Source organism: Mus caroli, unplaced genomic scaffold, assembly GCF_978045245.1.
Source record: "Mus caroli unplaced genomic scaffold, Mus_caroli_1 scaffold_5, whole genome shotgun sequence".
Taxonomy (NCBI): domain Eukaryota; kingdom Metazoa; phylum Chordata; class Mammalia; order Rodentia; family Muridae; genus Mus; species Mus caroli.
In genome coordinates, this window is record NW_028227260.1 from 67,113,230 (window position 1) to 67,140,074 (window position 26,845).

Below are 26,845 nucleotides of genomic sequence, written 5' to 3' on the forward strand. Positions count from 1 at the left end.
GAAATGCTTCTACCCACCAGGAAAAGGTATATTTAAAAACTTGCAAATACGGGCTAGAGAGATAGCTCAGCAGTTGAGAGCACTGACTGCTTTTCTGAAGGTCCTGAGTTCAATTCCCAGCAACTATATGGTGGCTCACAACCATTCGTAATGATGTCTGATGCCCTCTTTTGGTGTGTCTAAAGACAGCTACAGTGGCTTTTTTTTTTTTTTTTTTTTTTTTTTTTTGCTTAAAAGCTCACTTTGAGAAAAACTGAAAAACTTTCTATTGGTTTAAACCCAAGTCTGAATAGTCTTCTCTGGTAAATACCCTACAACACTTCTGCATGTCCTACCAAGATCCCAGAGCAAGACCTTGAAATAAAGGGATTGGGGGAAGAATGTAGTGGTCAAGGTGCTCCTAGCAGGTGTGCAACCCCAGGTCCTCAGAGCTACCTTTGATTAATCATTGCCTTATGCTTCAGAGGAGTCTGACACCTCCACCTCAAAAGGCAACAAATTAGAAAGTCACCTGGTCTGTCACCTCTGGAGGTAAATCTGGTTAATGCCCCTTTCTGTATGGACATATGTGACAGCTGCTGATTCAGTGTCCAGGATCCCTGTTAAGACAGCACTGGATTTTTCTGTCTGTTCAGGTGTATGAATGTGTGGTGGCCACCCATAGCTATTTTTACTGTGTGTCTCTTTGTGTGTGTCTATCTGTGTGTCTTTCTATGTGTTTCCGTCAGCTTTGTTTCCCTGTATGGACCAGTGACTTTCTCTGTTGTGAGACCCTCTCACCACCTGGCTTAAAATATGTGCCCCTTCCTGTCAAGAACCGAATATTTTTGGCTTTGCCAGATCACCCAGAGAAACAAATAAAAACAAAACAAAAGCACTGTCCCACTCCACTAGCAGAAGAGCTTGCTTGTTTTGTTGCCCGACTCCTGTTCATAAGTCAGGGTTGGTCCCTGAGTGAAGGTGGGGAGGGGCCAGGTCTCTTATCCAGTCCCACCAATGTAGGCTAATAAAGGACAAAAACCAAAATTATGTCAAATGAAATATAAGGCAGGCATAGAAAAATAGTTCTCACTCATATGTGAATGCTAAATGAACTTATCTAATCAGAAAATAATAATAATAAATGGTTACCAGAATTTGAGATCAGTCAGATGACAGGGGATAGAAATAAGCCAGTTCATCTGTGTTAAGGGTACAGGTTTGTAACCCCAGCACTCCAGAGGAGAGCAGGTTCCTAGCCAGCCTGAGTTGCATAGTGAGACCCTAACACAACTCCCCAAAAAGAAAGAGACTGCTTAATGAGTACTGTGTCACCACTAAATAGCAAACTAAGTTCTAGTATCACAGTTGCATAACTGCAGTTAAAAATGCTAGAAGGAAGGATTTTGAATGTTTGCAAAACAATAAATGATATCGTTCATTTCCTTGATTTTTATCATTATATATTGTTATATGAACTATCAGTTTCCAGAGGCCAGTTGTGGTTGGCACATGCCTTTAACTCTGGGGGTGGAGGCAGGAGGATCTCTGTGAGGCCAGCTTGCTTTACATATTGACTTCTTGGACGGCACGGCTACATAGTGTAACCCTGTCTCAAAAAAAAAAAAAAAAGAAGAAGAAGAAAGAAAGAAAAGAAAAGGAAAGGAAAGGAAAGAAAAGAAAAGAAAAGAAAAGAAAAGAAAAGAAAAGAAAAGAAAAGAAAAGAAAAGAAAAGAAAAGAAAAGAAAAGAGCCGGGCGTGGTGGTGCACATCTTTAATCCCAGCACTAGGGAGGCAGAGGCAGGTGGATTTCTGAGTTCGAGGCCAGCCTGGTCTACAAAGTGAGTTCCAGGACAGCCAGGGCTATACAGAGAAACCCTGTCTCGGAAAAAAAAAGAAAAAGAAAAAAAGAAAAGAAAAGAATGCCTTAAAGTCATCTACACTTTAATACCATTTTGTTATTGTTTTGTCTGCAGTACTGGGGATTGAAACCAAGACCTTGCACCTGTTAGACAAGAACTCCATTACTGAGTTGTCCTCGGCCAGCCTTGTAGTACTCTCATGTGACCACCAGAGGGCAGTGTCGCTTAGCCTGTTCCTTGGGAAATGAGAGGTTTTCAGTTCTTCAAGCTAGAGTGGTTGGCTCTGAGGTGGGTTACTGGAGCCAATTTAAAGGCGAGATGTGGTGGCACACGCCTTTAATTCCAGCACCTGGGAGGCAGTGGCAGGCGGATTTCTGAGTTTGAGGCCAACCTGGTCTACAGAGTGAGTTCCAGGACATCCAGGGCTACACAGAGAAACCCTGTCTCAAAAAACCTAAATAAATAAATAAGGCGAGAGTGGAAGGTGATGGTGGCAGTCTTGATTGCTCTTTTGACCCTTCAAAACACTAGCCTCCTACTTCCACTTCTCTTATGACAACTTTTTGTTCTCTCTATGCAGAAACTGAGCCTAGTGATTGCTGAGCCAGGGGTGAGGTCTCCTCAGACAGAGACAGCAGCAGGTGGATGTGTGGACTCATTTAGGGCTTTATTGTTTATGGGGAACAAAAGTACAGGATTTTTTTCCTGGAATATAAGCTTCCAGACCAGTCCTACAGTTAGTCTTTCTGGCTTTTGCTTTCAGTGCTGTAAGTGAAGGCTCCAACTGATGTGCGACGTTAACAGGCAAGGTAGGAAGAAAGTGTGATTACTTATTAATTCAGTTGATGAAATGAAAAGTGATTCTCTGGGACCATCCCCCTTTGCCTAAAGATAAATAAATAGCATTTCCTGTTGTAGTCACCACTTCATTCTCTCACCCCATCTTTTGGAAATTGAGCTACTAAAAGCCAGGGCTGTACCCCAGTGGGTAGGGTGCATGACGACCTCGTTTTGATTCCCAGTACAGAATAACCTGGAAGTGGTGGTACATCCATCCCTATAATCAGCGCTCCGGAGGTACAGGCAGGGCAATCACAAGTTCCTGGTCCTCTCCAGCTCTATAGTGAGTCTGAGACCAGTCTGGGATACGTGGGATACATGAGACTCTTTGCCCCTCCAAAAGGAAGAGGGCAGCAAAGGTGGCTCAGTGGGTAAAGAGCCTTGACCACACAAACCTGGTCACCTGAGTTCCATCGCCAATACTTAAACGTGGAGAAGAGAACTGACCTCCATACACACCCTGTGAGCACACATATATACAATTAATATTTCTTTTGAAATATAAAGAAATTGAGTGTCTGTAAGTCTGAGTGTCTGTAAGTCTCCCCCCCCCCTTTAGAATGGGTAGTGAGTGGAGCACACGTAAAGGAACCATTTTTCTCCATGATTCCTGTTGTAGAATCATGGAAGCATAAACTATTAGAGCTTAAAACACAGGGGGAATTGAATTGGCCAGCTTCTGAGTAGTGTGCAAACTTGGAGTGTATGAGCCAGAGGGACAGTTCATATCCAGACCACCAAACGGTAGGGTTTCAGCTCCAGTGAAACTCTGGTGCAAAGAAGCCACTTCACCCACTGACACTCAAGCCCTGTGCTGACCAACAGCAAAATTGGTGCTATCCACCAGCTGTCACCTGGTTTTCCCAGTGAACTGTCTGAGGGACTGTCTGAGGTAAAGAAACAGCCACCTGCTTTACCCCGCCCCGTCCAGGCCCTGCAGTATGCTGGGATATTTGTCTTATAGTATTCTAAAGTTCTTGGCAGTCCTAACATGATGGGGTGAGGGAAGTGACTACAGGATGAAGAATCAGGAAAGCTATTTCCTTTCTGACCTGCTGCAGCTCATTTCCCCTTTCAGAACCTTTCAGAACCTTCGTTTCTGCATCTGTGAAAAAGAGGAAGATGGCCTAAGGCGGTGGCTCTCAAGCTGGGGGCTGTGTACTTCCTGAAAATCTGTAGAGGTGTACAAGGTGATGCAGGAGTCTCCTGGGCAGTGCAGAGCCTTCACGGACATCTCAAAGAGGTTCTTTTATGGTCAAAGTGTGTCTCCAAAACTAAGCTAGGAAAGCTCTAGCTTCTAATGTGGAGACAGAGCTTTTAGAAAAGTAATTTACGAGGGCAGAGACCTGCTCCAAATATGACTGGCATAAGTAGAAATAGCAGGTTGCACTGAGTGGTACACAAGTGCAATCCCAACACTTAGAAGGTGGCACCAAGAGGATCCAGGGTTCAAGAACAGTTTCTTGGGATCGGGGGAAGGAGATAACCATCCATAATCCAAGAAGTGGGCCTTCACCAGGACCCAAAATTTGCTTGATCATTGTAAGAAAATTAATGTCTGTTGTTTAAGTCACCCAGCCTGTGGTAATTTATTATGGCATCCCAACAAACTAATATACTCCCTGTAACTCAAAAAGATTCAGAGCTGTTGAACCTGCTGGGCTCCAGAAATCACAGGCATTCACATTTTACTGCAGTACAGCCCCAGATATTTTTCAGACTCCTGAGCTTTTAGCTTTTCTCTTCCATCACTATGATCACACTGTGTATACAAATCTGTTTTCTTTCTTCTGCTCAGAATTGTGCAGCATATTTAGTATTGTGACTGTATCTTCTGGTACAGTCATGTGTTGCTTTGTGACCAGGATCCATTGTGAGGCATGTGTGATTAGGCAACTTGGACATTGTGCAATCATCAAAGCAAACACCTCCACAAACTAGGAGAGCTACAGCATCGTTAGGCATTGTACTCTAATGGGAACAGCATCATACAGGAAGTCCATTGTTGACCAAAACACAGTTATGTAGCACGTGTCTGTACTTACATAACAGAATCTGATGCTACCGTGTGCTAGCTGTATGACAGCAAGTGAGCACATGTTTATGCCTTGTGTATAAAAATCTGAATAATTAATATGAAAATAAAAGAGTTGCCAAAGCAATCCTACTCTATATTAGCAATCCAGGAGGTGTCATAATACCTGACCTAATGTACTATAGACAAGCTGGTGATATCACTCGGTGGGAAGAGTGTTTGCCTAGAATGCAGGAAGACAGGGTTTGATCCCCAGTACTGAATGAAGCAGGCATAGTAGCTCATACTTGTTATCCAGCACTCAGTAAGTAGAGACAGAAGGATCAGAAGTTCAAGGACATCCTCAGCTACATTGTATATTGGAGGCCAGTAAGGGATGCATCAAGCAGATATATCCTATTTTTAAAATGTGTGTGTGTGTGTGTGTGTGTGTGTGCGCGCACACACACACACACATGCATGCACTCTACAGAGCCTGGTGTGGTGACACACACCTATAATCCCAGCACTTGGGAGTGGAGGCAGAAGGATCGATTCAGGGCCAGCCTCAGTTAGCTAGTGAGTTTGCAGCCAGCCTGGGCTATTTGATACATTGGCATGCTTCTGCACCGCATAAGAAACAACAAAATAAACAGCCTACAAATAGAGGAAAAATATTTTCCAGATACTTACCTGGAAGACAATTTATATCATTATTATTAAGACTAATACTTTTTTTAAAAAACCAGTTCTGATGGCGCAAGCCTGTAATCCCAGCTACATAGGGGGCTAAGCAGGAAAATTAGTCAGTATACACATGAAAAATGTTTGTAACCCTGCCGTTGGGGAAGTTCAAATCAAAGCTGCAGGCAGCATGGCGTGGTGATACAGACAGTTGGTAGAGCTCTTGTCTGGCACGCTTGAGTCCCTGGGTTCAAAATCTAAGACCAAAACAAAAGTACACTGAACTGGGTTAATGGCCCACACCTGTAATCTACAGACATGGAGGCTGAGACAGCAGGAGGGGTTTTTTCTCATGTATAGAAGGAAGTGGGTAAAGGACAGAAAAGTCAAAGGGAAAATGCTAGAGAGGGAGAAAAGGATAGAAACAGGAAAAGGGTGGGGAAGGAAGCTAACAGTAAGTGAAGTGAATGTGATTGGGTTGTCAGGCTTGGAGGTGGGTGCCTTTAACTTGCTGAGCAATTTTGCTGGCCTAAAAAAAAAAAAATAGAAAAAAATCGTGGTGACGCATGTCTTAATCCCAGCACTCAAGGGGTGGAGGCAAGAGAATCATTTGAAGTACAGGGCCGTTTGAAGGACGTAGCAAATAGATCCTTTTTCAAAACCACAAAAAGAAAAAAGACGTAAGCAGGCATTAAGTAGGTCGAGAAGTCATAGAGACCATGCTTTGAAGTTAAAGAAAAGATGAGTCAACCATAGAATATTTCCCTGAGTGGAGAGCTGAGGATGAAGGAGCTCTGAGTGTATTCGGCACTGCAGAGAAGAAGATGGTGGGAAAAGTACCCAAGACAAAAGATGAATGGTCTCTGAAGCAAGCCTGGAGCAGGAGCTGGGGGTAGGAGCTGGGGTGACAGTCATTGAGAAAGGGAAAAGATGACTCCTCAGCCACAGCAGGAGGCTCAGGAGAGAGGCAGATGGCTTCTCTGATAATAAAGGTGACCTATAGGGGGAAACTACTTTTTCTCCTACAAATTTGCAAGGCCCGGCAGAAGGAGGCTGGCTCTCCAGGTCTCCTGGCACCTTGACAAAGCTGGCCCGGGATACTGACATGGCAGAGACCGGGTGGAGACAAGATGGTCTGGGGGAACAAGGATGGCTTGAACTGAAACAGAGGGCAGGGTGAATGAACTAGCTGGGGTTAAGCTCAGAAAGGAGGGTTTGCACATACAAAATCTTGAAATTGAAACTATGGTTAAGTAGAGGTGGTACCACCCTGGAGTCAATTAAAGGTGTATGATGAAAGACACTCAAAATGGAAGTTACTGAAAACGTTAGGAAACAGTTAGGTTTCATGCGATCCCCATTGCATACCTTGGAAACAAGATGGTCTAAGTAGCCAAATGTCACAAAGCTAGGAACTGCTGGACTTGAGATTTGAGCCCAGATCTGCGCATTAAATATCCCGTTGACAGTGTCACAGAAGGAACATGGTGCTGTTACGAGTGGTTAGGGTGTAAGACTAGGTATTCCCAGGTTCTTGTCCTCTTATCAAAAAAAAAAAAAAAAGACGCCTTGAAATAAGGTTTCATACACATATGCAAAAGAATCAGATACCTTTATTATAGAGAAGTGTGTTGTCAAGTGTGACTGTGGGCCACATGACTGAGGATATTCAGTGACACCAATTATTGTTTGCTATATCCTTTTATGGAGCTCAAGAGAAAGAGGTGGTTACTAAATGGGGGTGTTTGGGGTGGTCCTCCATTGTAATTGATAGATTACAACATAATTCATTTTTTCATGTTGTGCATGTCCTTTCCCATTATATGTCTGATTTTAATAATATGTATGCCACTTGTATATAGGCATAACATAGTAAATAGTATACCCCCACTAAAATGACACTTGAAAACCATACTTCTTATGTATCTTAAACCAGCTCAGGCCAGATCAGCCCTTCTATTCCTGTACCTAACTACAACAGGAATACACCTGAGCAGAAACTAAGTCTGATTGTTACTAGGAGTGGAGAAATCTGTATTATTGTTCAGAGACCAGATGTGTGTAGGAAGATGCAGGTGGTGCGAGAAGATGCTGCTGTTGCTAGGTGCCCTATTTGGAAAGGAGTGTGTGAAGAAGCTCCTGGGTTTGCCTGCCTCTGTGTTTTGCTATCTGTGAGGAATGTAACAGGGACAGGGTAAAAGGACTACAAGCAGAGAGGACAGTGCCCTGAAGGGAACTAAACATGAAATTAGTTTAAATTTACATTGGCAAGGATATGAGTTAAGTTCCTAAATTAGGGACTCAATTTTTTAATATTTGTTTGTTTATGTTTTTGGTTTTTTCGAGACAGGGTTTCTCTGTGTAGCCCTGGCTATCCTGGCACTCACTCTGTAGACCAGGCTGGCCTCGAACTCAGAAATCCGCCTGCCTCTGCCTCCCGAGTGCTGGGATTAAAGGCGTGCGCCACCACGCCCGGCTGGGACTTAATTTTTTTAATGCAAGATCTTGCTATGTAGCCCAGGTTGGCCCCGAACCTGTTGGCCTCTTATTTCTGTTTCTAGATTACTCAAATTCTTGGCAGATGGCACCATGTCTGTCAGGACTTAACATTTTCATGTCATTTTTAACTAAAATGGTTCTTTGGGGACTAGTTGCTGTTCAGCAAGGTGATTCACAGAACACTTTCACTTCATGTGTCACAGCTTCCCACAGACTCTGGGGAGATGCCAGCCATAAGTTTCAAGTGATTCAGTAAGTGGAGGCAGAAGTACCCGAAAGAAACTTACAGGGCGATGTGCCAATTTCTATTCTATCCTGGTACATGTTTCTGGAAGGAAGAGATTCTTAGCTGTTAGGGCTTCAGCAGAGGGGGACAGCAGACTCAGAGGTGCCTCCTGATCCATTTGGTGAGCAAACGACATCGTGTTTGCAAAGCGGGGTCCTGTCACCAGAGGACATTGAAAAATTGTGACCTGGGATATGATTTGACTGGACCTGTGTTGTAAACAATCTTTCCCCATCTAGGCCAGGATGGGGAACAGGAAAATCCAGTAGGAGAGGCTACTCAGTGTGATTTGTGAGGGTCCTGCAAGAAAGGCTAGAGAGGGGTGAGGCTTGGCTTCTGGGCACTTGCATCTGTGCAGGGCCTGAGTCACAGCAGGTGCACTTGTTTCCTAGAGACTGCCTAGTCGCTCTGAAAACCTCGAGTGATGTTTATAAAAAGTTGTACTTTTGTTTTTGGAAACAGGGTCATGTTATGTAGTCTGAGTGAACCTTGAACTCGTGATCCACCGCCCTCAACCTCCTGAGTAACCAGAATTACATTCACGCACCACAGCACCTGACTAAACATGGTTTGGTTTCGTTTTAGTGCTAGGGATGAGGAACAGGGCCTGTGGGATGCTGACCAGTGCTCTGCCACTGAGCTACATCCATATCTCCAGCCCTCTTTTCCTTTCTTTTTTTTTTTAAGTTTTTTCACTTTTTCTTTTCACTCTTTTTTTGGGGGGCAGGATCTCCCCATGTAATACAGCTGGCCTAGAATTCACACAAATCTGCCTGCCTCTGCCTTCCGAGTACTGAGGTTAAAGGTGTATATCACCACACCCAGGCCCAGCCCTCTTTAGTTTTTATTTTGAAAATAAGTGTCTTACTAAACTGCCCAAACAGGCCTTGAATCCTCCTGCCTCGGCCCTGAACATCTGGGGTGACAGCCTGCTCCGCCAGGCCCTTTTATTTTTCTTTTTACATAAAACAATTTTAAATTTAAATATATTTTGACTATATTCTTTCCCTCCCCTCTTTCCAGATCCTCTCCTCATCCCTACCCACCCAAGTTCTTTCTCAAAAAAACAAAAAACACAACAAAACAAAACAACAACAAAACAAAAACCTTCACACACACACACCACATTAGTGTGTGGGGATGCATATGCATGGTAAGTTGCACATGGCAAATGTATGGAGGTTAGAGAGCTCCCAGAAGACCAGTACCCCAGTCAGGTGGCTCCCCACTACAGTAAGTCCCACGCTAGGGGATCTGACACCATCATCTGTCCAGGTGTCTTAGTTAGGGTTTCTATTGCTGCACTGAAACACCATGATGAAAGTATCTTGGGGAGAAAAGAATATATTTGGTCTACTCTTCCCATATCACAGTTCATCTTCAAAAGAAGTCAGGACAGGAACTCAAACAGGGCAGGAACCTGGAGGCAGGAGCTGCTGCAGAGGCCATGGAGGGATGCTGCTTACTGGCTTGCTCATTGTAATTTGCTCAGCCTGCTTTCTTAGAGAACCCAGGACCACCAGCCCAGGGATAGTACCACCCACAATGAGCTGGGCCCTCCCTCATTGGTCACTAACTAGGAAAATGTCCCACAGGCCTCCCTACAGCCAGATGTTATGGAGACATTTTCTCAATTGAGGTTCCCTCCTTTCCGATGGCTCTAGCTTGTGTCAAGTTGACATAAAACTAGCACAGTGGGTTTTTCAATCACTTTAATTTCTGTCCTGTACTCTATCTTGGTGGAGTGTGGGAAAGTTCAGCCTGAGTCATTCCTACCTTCCTGATGTCAAGCGTGGGTCTCTGAATCTTCCATAGGGCCTGGCGTGGGAGGGAGTACACACAGGGCGGAGGCACATCTGCTGATCAACCGTCATTGTTGTTCATAAATTTCTGCTAAGCCACTTCTCTCCCCCTACCCACTTCATTACTGTTTTGGCCAGAAGCTAAGGGAATCTGCCAGTTGGTTAGGAGGCTGATTGCTTCCAGTTCATCTCCTTAAACAAACCAAGAGGCTCTTCAGGAGTACTAATAGTAGGAAACATGTCACAGTGACCTACATAGTCTCCTCTCTTCTCCTAGCCTGAATGCATTCATCCCTTGAAGCAAACAAGCTCCATTTTAGCACAGTCATGGGGAGGGGGGGAATACAAGAAGGAAAACTGGGCCTAAGTCTATGGCAGCTAAAAGGCTAAGCTAACCAGCTGTTGAGTGGGATAATTAAAACACATATAACATCAGGAAAGAGCTGTGTTGGCCATTACTTTGGGGGGGGTGCTATTGCTGTTCTGAGACAGGACTTATAGATAACCCAGGTTGGCCTTAAAAATATGTAGCCCCGGATGACCTTGAACTCTTGATCCCCCTCCCTCTGCTATGATTACAGACATGTTCCACCAGAGCTGGCTACAGTCTAACTTAAATATATATATATATATATATATATATATATATATATATATATATATTTGTATTGGGAGGGAGGCGTCTGGCGAGATGGCTCAATGATTAACAGCACTGTTGCTCTTGCACAGGACCTCCTTTCAGTTACTGCCCGGGGATCACAGCCATCTGTAACTCCAGTTAGGAGGAATCTGATGCCCTCTTCTGACTTGCATGGACACTGGGTGTGTGTATGCTACACAGGCATACATTTGAGCGAAGAACTCATACAAACAAAATAAAATTCATTAATTAAAAACAAAGGCATACACGGGCTGGTGAGATGGCTCAATGGTTAAGAGCACTGACTGCTCTTCTGAAGGTCTTGAGTTCAAATCCCAGCAACCACATGGTGACTCACAACCATCTGTAATGAGATCTGATGCCCTCTTCTGGAGTGTCTGAAGACAGCTACAGTGTACTTAGATATAATAATAAATAAATCTTTTTTTTAAAAAAAAAGGCATACACATAAAATAAATAGATCCAAAAAAGGAAGATAATCTATTATTTCTTTACAGAGAGAGGGAGGGAGAGAGAAGGAGGGAGGGGGGCTGTAAGAGTATGTGGAGGAGAGGCCAGCCTCACTTGCTTCTTCTCAGGAGCTGCTTGCATTGTTTTTGAGACAGGGTCTTCGCACTCAGACCTGGAGCTCATTGCCCAGCTAGCTGGTGAGTAAGCCCCAGGACCTGCCTAACTCCACTTAGCCTAGCATTTTCATATAGGTTCTGGAAACTGGCCTGAGGTCTTCGTGCTTACATGGTACATAAGTGCTTTACCAACTAAGCTAACTCCCCAGCTCCATTTCTCTTTTTGAAACATGGAATTGTTTCCATGACTACCTCCGTATCATTTCTCCTCCAGTCTCATCTTCCAGAACTTAGTCATTATGCGTGGCTCCTCTTACCCACAAGAAAGCCTGGCAAAGTGAACAGCTGGTATTTACAACCTGCACTCTGGGAGAAAGGCAGGGGTTTTGTTGTTTAGCTGTTTGCTTCGTTTGTTGCTTTGGTTTGGGTTTCTGTTTGGGGGTGTTTGTTTGTTTTTTGTTGGTTGATTGGTTTTGTGCCCATACCCGGGATTGAACCTAGGACTTTATGCCTTCTGAACAAGTTCTGGAGAGCTACATTCCCCAGGAAAAAGGCACTTCTAATGATAATGGAAAGCAAGCCAAAGCTAAGGTGAACAGCCAACATTTTGCTACAACTACTAGCCTGGGTCTGCATAGGAGTACTTTATTTTAAAGTTTCATGAAGCCTAGGTTGGCACTGAACTCAGTACATAGCTAAGGCTAACCTTGAAGTCATTATCATCCTGTCTCTAACCTCCTGAGTTCTATGATTAAACACAAGTATCAATATGCCCAACACATGGATCTATGGAATATTTTCATATGTAATGCTGTTTAAATCAGGCTACTTCCTAAACATTATCATTTCTTTACTGCAGAAACTTGCAAAATTCCCTCTTCTGGCTTTGAAATACATATTATTGCCTGCAGTCCTCCTACCACAGCCAGCACATGAGAGCTTCTTGCATCAATCTGACTGCAGCAATGTAGGTACCCTCTGCTTAATCTCTCTGCAGGGGAAAATTTTCTTGGGATAGTCTGCTCCTTTCAGGTTCCAGATGTGGCACTCACAAATCCTCTTGGAGGAAGGGAACTCAGTCCTCCAACTGCTTCCCAGGCAGCTCAGCTTATAATCTGTACCACCTGGCTTGTGACACAACCTAAGTACCAACTAGAGTATGTCTTGTAGCGGAAGATGCCAGTCCTGAAGGAATTCCAATGCCTCTAACTTTTGTGCTTCCTGGAGGGGCTGGACCTTCAGAAAGGTGGACCAGGAGAATAGCATAACCTTTGGAACTTCTCTCATTCACTTAGATGTGAAGGGCTTCTCTTTTTTTCTTTTATATATTTTTTCATTTATTCATTTAATTTTGGAGACAGGGTCTCACTATGAAGGCCTGGCTGTCCTGGAACTCACTGTAGACCAGGCTGGCCTCCAACTCACAGAGATCCACCTGCCTCTGTCTCCTAAGAGCTGGGATTAAAAGGTGTGCACCTAGCTGTGGAGGACTTTTCCAACTGGCATGCTAATCTTAGTGAAGTCCATGCTTTCTGCCAGTCAGAGAGCATCTGGAAGGGATGCAGGGCTGAGAACACGACAGCTTGTAAGAAACTGGCACAGAAAATTCCAAGCAGGAATTGCCTCTCTTTCTGGGGGCTATAGCGGACATGCTTCTAGAAAAACAAGCCTTCCCTAGGACTAGGGTTTAGCTCTGTGGTAGAGCACTTGCCTAGCAAGCACAAGGCCCTGAGTTTAGTCATCTCTGAAAACAGAAAGAAAAATAAGTCTGTCCTATCAAGACCCAAGGTGTCTGAAAGCTCCAGGAAGCATAACTCAGACCAGGAGAGGTGGAGCCCCCATCATCTTCCTTCTGCTTCTTGCTTCAGTCAGAAATGGACACAAATGGCATCTGAGCAGAGAAATCCCGGGATGCTTCCAATCAGGGCCTGGCTGCACTTCAGCTTCCCAGGGCTCCAGAGAGCCAGCTCCCAGGGCAGGGAGGGCTATGAGAGGCTAAACAGCAGAGAATGGGGCAAGTGTGCCTTTGGAGGCCATGTCACCCAGCCCACAAGTAGGATCTATGGGAAGTACACAGGATGTCTACTTGCTGTTCACTCTGTCTTGTCTCTCTAGAGAAATAGCCCCTGCTTGTTGCTCACAGCAGTGTTTCTGTTTTCAGTACAGAGGATTTGGGGGGAAAAAGTGAAAGACTGTTTTTGAAATAGGCCATATCCAAGGGTTGGCCTGTAACTCACAAGCATACTACTGACTGGACCACATCATTAGCTCCTGATTTTGTCTGTTTGGTTTTGTTTTTGAAATAGGGTTTCATGTGGCTCAGGCTGGGCTAGAACTCATTATATAATCAAGGCTGGCATTGAATTGCTGACCCTTCCTTGCTTACAAGCATTTACATCTACCATACCCCGTACCTGGTTGGTTTTGATGGTGGTGGTGGTAGTGGTGGTTTGGTTTGGTCTGGGTTTTGAGACAGGCTCTCATTCAGTAGCAAAGGCTGGCTTGGAAGTCTCTCTGTAACACAGGTTGTTCTCAAATGCATGCTCCTGCTCCAGCCTCCTTCCACAGTGTTGAGATTACAAGCAGGAGTCACTATGTCAGGAATTAGTATTTAATGAATGCAGACTTTCAGTTCCATGGCTTCGCAGCAGTGGGAATGTAGTAACCACCACTGAACCTCTGTTTTGATTCTTTGTCCTACTTCACAATGGTAGCCAAGATGGAGGGATGAAATTTAATAGTGTAGTCTTCCTGATATTTAAAATTATTCCAAATAATCAAGAGTTTTAAAGTTTGGAGAAAGCAACTGCGAATCTGTCATTATTAGCACTGTGATTAGGTTCTACCCAACAGTTACCTGGCAAAAGGCCAGGTATGCCTGACACTAGAAAAGGGGCTGCTTCCCCTCACCCCACCCTGCCTCTCTCTTGTTCCTATCTTCCTCTCTTGCTCTATCTCTGCTTCCCTTTCCCCCTCTCTCCACATGGCCATGGACTGCCTCTTCTTTCTCCTCTCCTCTCCTCTCCTCTCCTCTCCTCTCCTCTCCTCTCCTCTCCTCTCCTCTCCTCTCCTCTCCTCTCCTCTCCTCTCCTCTCCTCTCCTCTCCTCTCCTCTCCTCTCCTCTCTCTCTCTCTCTCTGCCTCTACTACCCTCTCAACTCCCCCTCCCCATGCCCTAAGTAAACTCTATTCTATACTATACCATTGTATGACTGGTTCCTCAGAGGGAAGGGATGCCTCAACATTGGCCCATGGAGGCACCCCCTTCCCCCACACCTCACCACACCTCCATAAAATGGTCTAATTTGGGACTTGGATGTAAGTTCAGTATTCTTTTGTTTTTATTTTTTTTTGTTGTTGTTTGTTTGCTTGTTTTTGAGACAGCATTTCTCTGCCTGGCTGTCCTGGATTTCACTCTGTAGACCACGCCGGCCTCAAACTCAGAGATCTGCCTGCCCCTTCCTCCAGAATGCTGTAATTAGAGGCATATGCCACCACTGCCTGGCTAGTAAACACAGTATTCTACATGAATATTGAAGAGGTCAGCTCAGAACCTGTGGAAAATTCCACCAGACCCCTCCCCTCCTGGAAGAGAAAGGTCATAGAGCACTCAAGCACCCCTCCCCTCCAAAAAAGGAGGGGCTAATTAGATTCCTCAGACCACAGGGTGGGGAGAACCAACCTTTAGCCACCTGCAGACACATTCCAGGACCTTTGGCCACGTACAGACAAGGGAAGTCCTCAACACCTCAATTCCCTAAAGACCAACCAGTTTAAAACTCACACTTGAACAACAATATGAACTAACCAGTACCCCCAGAGCTTGTGTCTCTAGGTGCATATGTATCAGAAGATGGCCTAGTTGGCCATCACTGGGAAGAGAGGCCCCTTGGTATTGCAAACTTTATATGCCCCAGTACAGGGGAATGCCAGGGCCAAGAAGCAGGAGTGGGTAGGTAGGGGAGCAGGCCAGGGGGAGGGTATAGGGAACTTTTGGGATAGCATTTGAAATTTGAAATGTATATAAAGAAAATATCTAATTAAAAAATAAAAGAATTTATATTATTGTAGTTAACTTAAAAAAAAAAACTAAAAAAGAAAAGTCACACTGTTCTGCCAATCACATTGTGCCTAATGGCTGCTGCTCTGAAAACTGTATAAAAGCTCGCTGAATGGGCTGTGCAGGGTCGTTCTCTCTGTCTTCTTCACGTGCAGGACGACTCCAGCATGCTAGAACAATAAAATTCCTTGTTTTTGCATTGATCCCTGGTTCTGCATTTTTCACTCTGGCAGGGGGGTGGGGGTGGGGAGAGGGGAGGTCTCCCGGTAAGTTAAGGCTTGCCAGAATCTTCCAATATCACAAAAGTATGTCTATGAGTTCAAGAATTCTTTACTATAGTAGGTTTTATATCATGCATTTTTTCTGACAACCAAACATTAAGGAATAAAAGAGAGCTGGAGAGTTGGCTCTGGTTAGAGCACTGACTGCCTTTCCAGAGGACCAGGGTTCAATTCCTAGCACACATGTGGCAACTCATACTGCCTGAAACTCTGGCCCCAGGGGATCCAACACCTTCTTCTACTTCTGCAGACACCAAGCATGCATGTGGCAGGCACACACGCGCACACACACACACACACACACACACATGGGTAAAATATTCATGCACATAAAATAATAAAATATTAAAGAGTGAATAGAAACGTCTACCTGCCTTACCTTCCTAGGCAGCTGAGATATTAGGAAGCCAGTGGCTAGGGAAATCCTGGCTCCAATCCAGGGTAGACCGGAAAGGCTATCATCATCCCTAAGATGCATCCAAACTTGGTCTGAAAATATAAAAATATAAAAATATAAAAATGAAGATTCCAAAAATAATTTCTAAGTTTCATACTGTCCTTTTTTTTTTCCTTGCAACACTAGGGATTAATTTAATTTTTTTTTAAATTGTGGCCCTTCAGAGTAGCGTGATAAAAATCTCATGCCACCCACTTTCCTGAGCACATGAGCTACATCTTCACAGGTGGATCCAGTCAGTGTGCTCAGCCAGCTACTCCTGCAGTGGCCACCATGGTTAGCAGCCTGTCAGGCCTTTAGTAGTAGTAGTAGCAATGCTGCTGTTAACTCTCTATAGCTCCGGCTGACCTGGAACTCACCGTGCAGCTAGGCTGGCCACAGTCTCACAGAAGTCATCCTGCCTTGAGCTCTTGAGTAACTTAACTTCGCCCTGCACTAGGCCAAGCTAGGCACTGACCTTCAAGCATAGAGCAGCAGTGCTGGAGGTTTGGATATGCCAAAGAGTCTAAAGCCCTTCCTTAAGTGAGTGGGAAATTACAATAAGCTCATTTGAGAGAAACTAGATTCATTTCACTTTTATTACAGTACATTGGTGTATGTGTTCTACTTGCTAGTTATTGTGCTTAATCTCTCTAATTTATAAATTTAACTTTATCACAGGTATATACATATAAGAAACTATGGTACACTTGGCACTGAGTGGTTTCTGAAGTTCCAGGAACAGATAGAGGACACCCGACAACCTCCTCTGTGCCCCACTCCCCAGTACACTCAGGCATGTATGCCTGCTTATAACACACACATACACACACTGCTAATGATGTAGCTCAATTGATAGAGTAATAGAGTACCTAGCATGCAATTTGATCCCTAACTAGCACCGCATAAAACTAGGTGTGATGGCACATGCCTGTAACTCCAGCATTCAGGAGGTGGAGATCAGAGGTTCCAGGTCAACCCTGACTACCATTGTGAATTTGAGGCCAGCTTGAACTATATAAGACCCTGTCTCAAAAACAAAACAAAACAAACAAACAAACAAACAAAAAACAAAGGCTAGGCATGATGATGCATGCCTTTAATACCAGTATCTGGGAGGCAGAGGCAGGGAGAACTCTATGAATTGGAGGTCGGCTGGTCCACAAATATAGTTCCAGATGAGCCAGGACAACAGAGGGAAACTATCTTAAAAACCACCCAAACAAATAAAAAACAAAAATAAAAATTCCAAAAGCCTGGAGCAGGGGCTCATGCCTCCAATCCCAATACTTGGAAGCCTAAGGCAGGAGAATTTCTGTGAGTTTGAGGCCAGCCTCAACTCCAGAATGAGATTGTCTTTTAAAACAAAACAAAACAAAACAAAACAAAACAAAACAAAAAATAATAAAAAAAATAAATAAAAGGAAACATGATAGAAGTTAGCTGGCACATAGACATTCCTGAGTTCTGTTCTCAGCATTCTCCCCACTTCTCCCTCTCTCTCTCTCTCTCTCTCTCTCTCTCTCTCTCTCTCTCTCTCTCTCTCTCTCTCTCTCTCTCTCTTCCTCTCCCTCTCTCTTTCCCAGGAACTCTAGTAAGCTCTTTGCAGGTTCCCTTCGTCTGCATATCCTCTGGCCCTGTGGTCTACAGTTGATGACTGATCTTATGGAACATCAATGGTTCCATATATAGCCAGTGGTAACATAGACCCTAAATAACTAAAATCTCTCCAATGCAGGGAGAAAGTGAAGTCCTGGGTAAATGTATATCGTTGACATGAGCATAGCCATGTCAGTGACCAAGGACTCAGACCCATGAGCATGTCAAGCCCTTCCCCTACTGGGGCTCAGAGTGATGGCAAAGCCTTTCTGTGGTCTGTGGTGGATGTCCACAGTGTGTATGGGATATGCCCACCGTGGCTTTCTCTTCCTGGATGTTTATCACCTGACAGCTATCCCCCTAGAGAGACTAGCTACGAAGATTAGCTAAACCTGTCCCCTTGGTCTGGCTACATACCATAACGCACCTCCTTGTTTAGCTATATTTGTCTATATGCAAATAACCTTGTGTTCTTGTTCAGCTGGATATAGTGATCCCCAAGTCTCTCTTCAACTGTATATATAAACTTGCCGAGCTTCAGGGGTGCTGTGGCTTCTCCATCTAAAAGCCCAGCTTTTCTGTGTGTGTCTGTGATTCTTTATTCCCTCGATGTCCCAGTTAAGTCAGTCCCTAGAGCTATGCAGTGTGTGGCAAAGTGGAACCCAAACAGGGACAAGGACTGTGGACACAGACTACATGGAACTTAGATCAGTCGGACAAGGGACCACTCCTGTGACAAGCGCAATAATAAAGGGAAAGGAGGAAACAACAAAAAGACATAAGGATGAAGGAACAAAGGGCTAGCGGGCACATGGTTCAGTTTGTCAGGCATAAAAACCTTTAGACAGTACAATGCAGCTGTATGTTAGTACTCAGAGATTTGGGGAACAAAGAATCAACGCATAAGTCTCTATGGTGGTACTTTAGGGGAGATTTTGAGAAATTCTGCAAGTGGGGTGATGACATTTTAGCTTCATTAGTTTCTGAGAGGCCTACCCTTGCTTTCCAGGGAAGGGAGTGATGAATTGGGCTACTAGAAATAAACTTAAAAGGCGATAAAAACTGAAGGGTGAACACCCAGCGGAGGGACCCAAGCATGTTCCCAGTTGTGCTTTCAGTTTGACTGCTTTCCAAGTGTTATATTTGCTTAAAAACCTGAGCATCAGGCAGGTGGTGGAGTCCAGGCCTGCAAGCTCAGTGTGGGGGAGAAGGTGACAGCAACCTCCACAGCAAGGAGATGGTTGTCCCCAGCTTGCAGGCTCAGTACCACGAGAGTGGCACTGTGCCAGAGGAGGGAAGGTGGCCAATAGTGAAGAGGCATGTAGCCAAGGGGAAGAACCCTCCCTGGTTTTAAATGTTACACAGTTGTTGGTTTTTTAAAACAACCTGATTCACATAACCCAGGGGCTCTGTTTCTGATTTGCCTGGTGATTATATCCATGCAGGTGACATTGGTCAGAGGAGAAGCCTGCTGGGCCTATGCTTTTTGCCAGTGACTTGGTCACACCTTTTGACACCTATTTATACTAGTGATTTCTTCACTTCTGGGGGGGAGAGAGGATGACTTTTTTTTTCTAGCCATCCAGGGTCCCAGTGGGCTCCATCCAACTCTTGGAGGCAGGTTCTAGCCCTGCAATTTAAACAGGACTTAATATGGCCCACACATGCATGGCGGTAGCTCCTATAGTGAGAGCAAATGTAACTGAGAATTAATTAGGACCTGCCTCCTGGGTGCTTGGACATACAATAATAGAGTGGATGTGACCCAGTTCTGTCAGCACATCCTAGAAAAGTGGAAGGCTTATGACCGGATTGGTTTCTCCCACTGATCTTGCAAGCGACGATCCTTGCTGAGCTTTGCAGCTTCGGTCCCTTTAACCTGTTAAAATATTCCACTGTTTTTGTTGAGCATAGCAGCTGTCATGATCTTCCTTCTTATCATCATTATAGTCTGGTGCTACATTTGCAGCAAATCACCCCTGGAATAAGTGTGAAGATCCATGCCGAACATCTAAGAAATAAGAAAGGTGGGGAGATACAGGGAGCCGATGAAGCCCTGAGTGAATGTGTGTTGTACACACAGACACAGCCATGTCAAGGACTGTAGCCTCAGACTCACAGGAAAACAGCAATGCCTCCCTTATCTCCCTCAAGTGTGAACGTTGAGAGTCAGGGTGTGGAAAATGTCCTCCAAAGTTTTCTCCTCCCAGATATTTACAGCCTGAAGCTTCTTCACCATAGACTGCACCTTCTGAGATTAGCTAAGCATGCTTCCTACTCAGCTATCTACTCTAAGCCCTGCTTCCTTGTTCAGTGTATATAATAAACATGCTGAGTTTCTGAGGTGCTGTGGCTTCTCCAAACTACTGAATCCAGCTTGACGATGTCAGTGTTCGTCATTTCTTCAGTTCCTCGCCAGCCATAGGATTCCAGGACCCAAGCTGTACACGGACAGGGCACTACAGGGATGTAGTGCTTGGGATAAGAGCACTTTGAGCTTCATAACAGAGCTGTTCTGGGGAGAGTTTCAGTGCTACCAGTAACCCAAGGAGTTCCCATCCCCCTTAGGCATCTCCATTTGGCAAAACTAAGTGTTGGCTAAGACAGAAAAGAAGTTTGGGGTAAGCCGGAGGGAAGCAATGTAAGGGTGAGTACACACTTGTGACTTAAGTGGACGAGGGAAGACTGGAAGGGACAGAGAGAGAGAGAGAGAGAGAGAGAGAGAGAGAGAGAGAGAGAGAGAGAGAGAGAGAGAGAGAGAGAGATTTATGCATGTGAAAAACATGGGAGAGAGTCACACTTAGGAGTCATTACAATGATGCTGTGGCCTTCTAACTTGTCTTGTTTAAAGGATAGACTTTGCAAGGTTTAAAGATAAAGCAAAGCCGCCATATCTGGCTTATGTAAATAAAATAGTAAGGTGGTTTGTGGATACATTGCTTAGATTTAGGCATGAGAGAGGAGTGCTGATGTGATAAAACAAAGTCACAAACCTTTTGGTCCTAGGTAAATGTCTTAGGATTTTCTTTTACTGTGATAAAACACCATGACTAAAATCAACTGTGGAAGGAAAAGGTTTATTTCACCTTAAAGCTTAGAGTCCATCCTCCAGGGAAGTCAGGGGAGGAACTGAGATAGAGACCAAAAAAGAGTGCTGCTTATTGGCTTGCTCTTTATTGATTTGTGCTTTGTCATTGTAGCCCGGCATTAGAGTGCTTACTGATGTGGAAACTGGAAAGTCAGTTGCGTTGGATGGTGTTTTGTTAAGGCAAACATGTGAAGGAGTGTTTCACTGAAGCAGACACAGGAGAGAGGATGTTCTGCTAAAGCAAGCCTGGGAAAGGACATGCGATGAAGGATTCTTTGCTAATGACACACATGTATTGATCTGCCTGTAGTTGAGCTGCATTTGTCGGGACTCACCAAAAATCTTCTAGTGATGAGTTGCAGTTTCTTGCTGCTTCCTTAGACTCAGGCTGATTGGCAGTGTGATGTCAGTTGAGACAAGACACATACTGAGGCAAGACCCGTGTAGGATACATGATGTTTGGAGGGAGTATGAAAGGTCTCGAATCAAGCCAGGCAGTGGTGGCATATGCCTTAAATCCCAGCACTTGAGAGGCAGAGGCAGGTGGATTTCTGAGTCGAGGCCAGCCTGGTCTACAGAGTGAGTTCCAGGGCAGCCAGGACTATACAGAGAAACCCTGTCCCAGGGGGAAAAAAAAGTCTTGAATCTTCTCTGATCTTCACCGAGAATTACTACTGGCATCTCTCCAGGTCCCTCCTGCTGACTTGTGCCAGGACTGAGGCCTAGCTGTCTCTGCTAGGTAGTGCCACCCCTGCTGATTCTTGTTTGCTATACCAACTATACCAAACTGGACTGCTGGTATATCTGTGAAGTGTTTTCGGGTAGATTGAGGTGTCTTTGCTGACCCGGGAAGTCAACTGCCAATTTTCAGATAACACCGATGGAGGTTGCTCCAAAGAACCTTTCTAAACTGGTCCATTTTCCCCCACCCCAGTATCCTTTCTTTCCCTCTATCTCTTGTGGGTGGTGGGCCACAAGGGAGGTTAAAGTGTTTAAAAATCATTGTTATAAATAGATTTTTAAAATATTAAAGTTACAGATTACTAGTAACCATGAAACAGAGTCAATATTAGGCTGTCTTGAAATCTCCTCTCCCACAGAAATTAATTCATTACTTTTCAATTTACTCTTAGGAAAATCTTTAGGCCAAGCACAGAAAACAGAATATCTTTGCCAAAATATCACAAGCATGATCTCTAGCCCAGTTGCTAATACTGTTCTTCTTTGAAGCCTTTTGAGCTGGGCTTCCGTAAACGCCATGTCTTTCTTCACTACTGCCTTTCAAACTCCAACTATATTAAGCTCTGCTTACAGCATTCAGCTACTTTTCTAGTACAAAGTCCCTATCCTACTCCACCCCTCAAAAGACAAAAAAAAAAAAAAAAAAAAAAACTGAAACATAGTTAGGTTCTTCACAGCAACAGCCCACTCCGGGTACCAACTTCCATATTGGTTACCTTTTTTGTTTTTTTATTGCTATGAAAAAACATCATGGCCAGACAAATTATAAAAGAAAACATTTAATTGCATTTACAGTTTCAGGGGATTAGAGTCCGTGGTAGTGGAGCAAAGTCATGGCAGCAGGAACAGCTAAGAGCTCACTTCTTTATCTGCAAGCAGGAGACAGAAAGAACATGCTGGGAAAGGTGAGTGGTTTGAAACCTCAAAGCTCACCTCCAGTGACACACCTCCTTAGACAAGGCCACACCTCCTAATCCTTCCCAAGAAGTTCTACCAACTAGGGACCAAGTATTCAAACATGTGAGCCTACTACATCTGGAATCAACAAGAAATGAAATACATGTCTCAGTTGGTGTTTCTAACATCCTCATTTGAGATATTTAGGAAAATGTACATTCACCCTCATAGGTAAGCCTGGCTGTCAGCAGGGAAGGGACACTAGACCCTAGGGCACTGGGCTTCTATTCCTGTCTTTCTATCTTAACTTGGGGCCCAAAGAGGCACTGCCTCCCAGGAAGACCCCTCATAGTTCTGGTAACTCTTCCAGCTAACTAGACAGATTTGCTGTTCCTGGATTTTGTGTTATCTGTTCTGCAAATTGTTAGGCTGCTGCAGGCAGGCTGGGGAGAAGCTAAAAATGGCTTCTGTCCTCTGGGTATGGCTTACCCATCTGGAACCCATTCCCCTCTATAGTTCCTGTCTGCTCAGGCAGCAAGTTTATGCTGGTTGCTGCACTACAGCTGAGCACCTTCTCTTGTCAGCAGCCACTGCCTCTGAGTCTTTTACTTAATTATTCGCTCACAGAGAAGGTCAAGAGGGTTAATTATTGATGTCAACACTATGGACTTTGTTACTACTCTTAAAGATAATCTGCATTAACAGCTGCTGCAAAATTGCCATTCCTAGACCACTATTGTCTAGTGGTTTTCTGCTCTCCGTGTGCATGACAATTACCTGGAGAGCACTTGAGAGCCACAAAACTCAGCCGACCCAAGGCCAAATGACCCAGAAGCATACATAGTGCAATCATTACTCTCCATCAAGCATAATTGCCTCTCCATGTCTTTGTATGTGGTGGTCCTTGACACACAAAAAGAATTAGCAGAGCTTAGTCAATACCCAGCCCCCTCTCTCCCGTTTTGCAGCCATCCCAACAATTGTAGGATTCATTTGAATTTTCACTTTGTTCATTCCCAAACTCTACTTTATCCCCAGCACCATTATTCCCTACAAGCCCACTCCCTTAAGTCACAATTTCTCAAAATATAAGCTGTAGAGGAGTTATGAAAAAATAGCAGTCGGCATCGGGTTGGCTTTTATAGGCTCCCTAACATGTTTGGCCCTAACCTCCGGAAACTATGAATTATACTTTATGTGAAAAAAATGGGGTCTTGGGGCTAGAGAGATGGCTCAGCAATTAAGAGCACTGACTGGTCTTCCAGAGGACTCAGGTTCAATTCCCAGAACCCAAAACCATATCATAACCTCTATAATGCCAGTTCCAGGGAACCCAATACCCTCTTCTAGCCTCCGTGGGCACCAAGCATCTATGTGGTGCACAGACATAGATGCAAGCAAAATACCCATACACATAAAGTAATAAAATAAAAATTTTTTGCTCTTTTTTTAATTTAGTTTTTATTCACTTTACATCTGAGTCACAGGCGCCTGAATACAGAAAGAGACCCTGTCTCAAAAAAGCAACAAAATGGCTCTGGAAATGGTGCCCAGTTGGTAAAGGACTTGCTTTGCAAACATGAAGAGTTGATTTCCTTCCCCAGAACCTACATGTAAAAATTGTCAGGTATGGTGGGCACTTGTTTGAGCACCTGGGAAGCAGGGACAAAGCTGATTCTTAGGGCTCACCAGCCAGCAACCCTAGTTTACTTGGCTGAATTCCAGGCCAGTGAGAGACATTCTCTCAAAAAAAAAAAAAAAAAAAAAAAAAAAAAAAAAAAAAAAAAAAAAAAAGATGGACTGTTGCGGCCGGCCAGCGGCTCACATGTCTGGGTTCTAGCCTGGGAGGCAGCCTAGAATCTGGAAGAGAAGAGGGAGCTAGGCGACTAGGCGAGAGAGAATTAAACCAAGACTAGTCTGCTCAAGGTTCAATTTTACTATTCTCAGACACTGGGTTATAAAGAAGGGGAAGGGGCCCATTCCTGCCAAATCATCCTTAGGGTCCAGTTTCAGGTGACCACGTGATAGCTCCGGAACAGCTAGGTAGCAGGCAGTAGCAGTGGGAGTGGCAGAACGATAGGGTGGCAGGCTCCACCTCCAAGCTCTCTTCGTGCTAACAGTGAAACCAGATCAGCCAGGTTTCAGGCTGAGGGGGGAGGTTACAATGGACAGTGCCTGGGTAATGACACCCAAAGTTGGTCTCTGGCTATCACATACATGCACACATATATGCACATGTACCCAATCATGAACACACACACAAGAGGTAACAAAAGAATATTCAATAAATATTCTTTTGTGTAAATAAATAACTATTTATCAAATGAGCACTTGATAGTTAAGGCACAGGAATTATAAGGATTTAAAAGCCCAAATCATGGGTCAAGAACAGCCCAGGCACATAGTATAATCTTATCTTGAAAAATAAAAATAAATAAAAGTTCTAAATCTTGGGTAGCAGAATATGTACTTACACACACACACACACACACACACACACACACACACACTAAAATTAAGATGTTCAATGATCCTAAGTCCACCCCTGTGAAACAGAGGTCACTCTTTAAGAAGCCAGTTTGTACAACTTGAAGAGATCATGCCTTTCCTAGCTGTGCCTTCTTAGGACAGAGAATTTGGCTGTATTTGCTGTGGCATGATCTCTTCAAGTTGTACAAACAGGAATGCAAACAGGGCAGGAACCTGGAGGCAGGAGATGATGTAGAGGCCATGGAGGAGTACTGTTTACTGGCTTACTCTCCATGGCTTTCTCAGCCTGCTTTCTTATAGAATCCAGGACCACCAAGCCAAAGATGGCACCACCCACAATGGTCTGGTCACTCCCTTCAATAATCTACTTGAGAAAATGCCTTACAGCTGGATCTCATGGAGGCATTTCCTCAACTGAGACTCTTTCCACTTAGGTGATTCTAGCTTGTGTCAAGTTGACAGTACAATGAAGCAAGAAAACTTCCACAAGTTCAAAGCCAAGCTGGGCTACGGAGTGAGTTCAAGGCCCACCCAGACTACAGAGAAACCAAACCAAAATCTAAATTAACTAAATAAGTCCAAACAGCAGATGGTTATGCAAGCTATGAGGAATATAAACCATGCTAACCAGGTAGAGGAGGAATTGGGGGCATTTCAGAGTGGGTGGTCCAACAAGGGCAGGTGCTCCACCAGGTGATTTACTTTTGCAGATGATGGGAAAGACCACACAACCACTAACATGGGGATTGAATGCCAAGCCAAAAAAAAAAAAAAGGTTCATTAGCTTTAGCTTGCCATATGTGTTCTGTTTGGTTTATTGCTGGAGTCATTAAGGTCAGAGCCAGATCCCCAGACCCTAGCAAGCTAGGCTGGGCCATGCATTGTCATTAGGTCAATTAAACAAAGCAGAAAGCTGAAAAAAGATTAATCTAATATAGCAGCATTGGAAGAAGGGTAGATAAAGAGGGTCAGTGGCCCTAAGTCTATCTTTCCTGGTCTTGCCATGGAGTTGTGGTTTAAGTAGAGGCCAGAGGTATGAATAACTAAGCAGGCCTGGCCAAGGTGTGCTCCTGCCATCAGCATGCTGTTGGCTCCCTCTTTCTCTCCTGCAAGGTTGTCTGCCAAGTTGTCAGAACCGTGGGAAATCTCTGCCTACAAGATAATGATCTCCTCTTCCTTTGACTGACTCCGGGCTTGAGTCTTTTCCTTCTCCTGGCATAAGATTCCTGGAGAAATTAACAATTTCTGACAGTCACAGGAAGAGGTACAAACGTCTCTATAGTATATCTTCACTCCTGCAAGGATAATTGAATTCACAAAGCCTGACTTGAACTTTCTATTTTCATTTGCTGATAAGCAGAAGAATCAATGAATGAGAAAGTTCAAAGGCAGAGAAAAAGAAAATCAGATGGCAAAGGCGCTTTTAATCAAGAGATTTGCTCCACAGTGCAGCTGTGAGGTGCTGAAACTCCCTGCTTCCTTCCCTGGGTCTTTTCACCTTTCTTAACTGGCCTGCCCTGTCACATATGCCCCTCTGACAGAGCCACAGAATCCACCTAAAGCAATTATTTGTGCCTTTGAGGCTCTGAAGTGAATTTCTGAGTTCTGCATTTCTTGTTCCAGCAAGTGGGCCTGGAACAGACAGCAGCCAAGCTGGGAACAAGTTTCCAATGCCTCCATGTTCTGACTGATGTTTGCTGAGACGTGCCCTGCAGACAGCCTGCATGTTGGCATAGTAAAAACAAGCAGAAATAAGCTTTGGTGAGCTGGGCAGTGGTGGTACACACCTTTAATCCCAGCACTCAGAAGGCAGAGGCAGGCAGATCTCTGAGTTTAAGGCCAGCCTAGTCTACCGAGCAAGTTCTGGGCCAGCCATGGATACATAGAAGAAAAAAAAAATGTGAGAAAAAGAAAACGCTTTGTCAAATAAGGTAGAACTTAATGTCAGGTGATCTATTTTTTTTTCTGACAATTTCTCTTAACTCCACAAGACAGAACAATTGCCAGATCTTGAAGCCACGTTAGTAATATGCCTTGAAATCATTTATGGCTATGTACTTA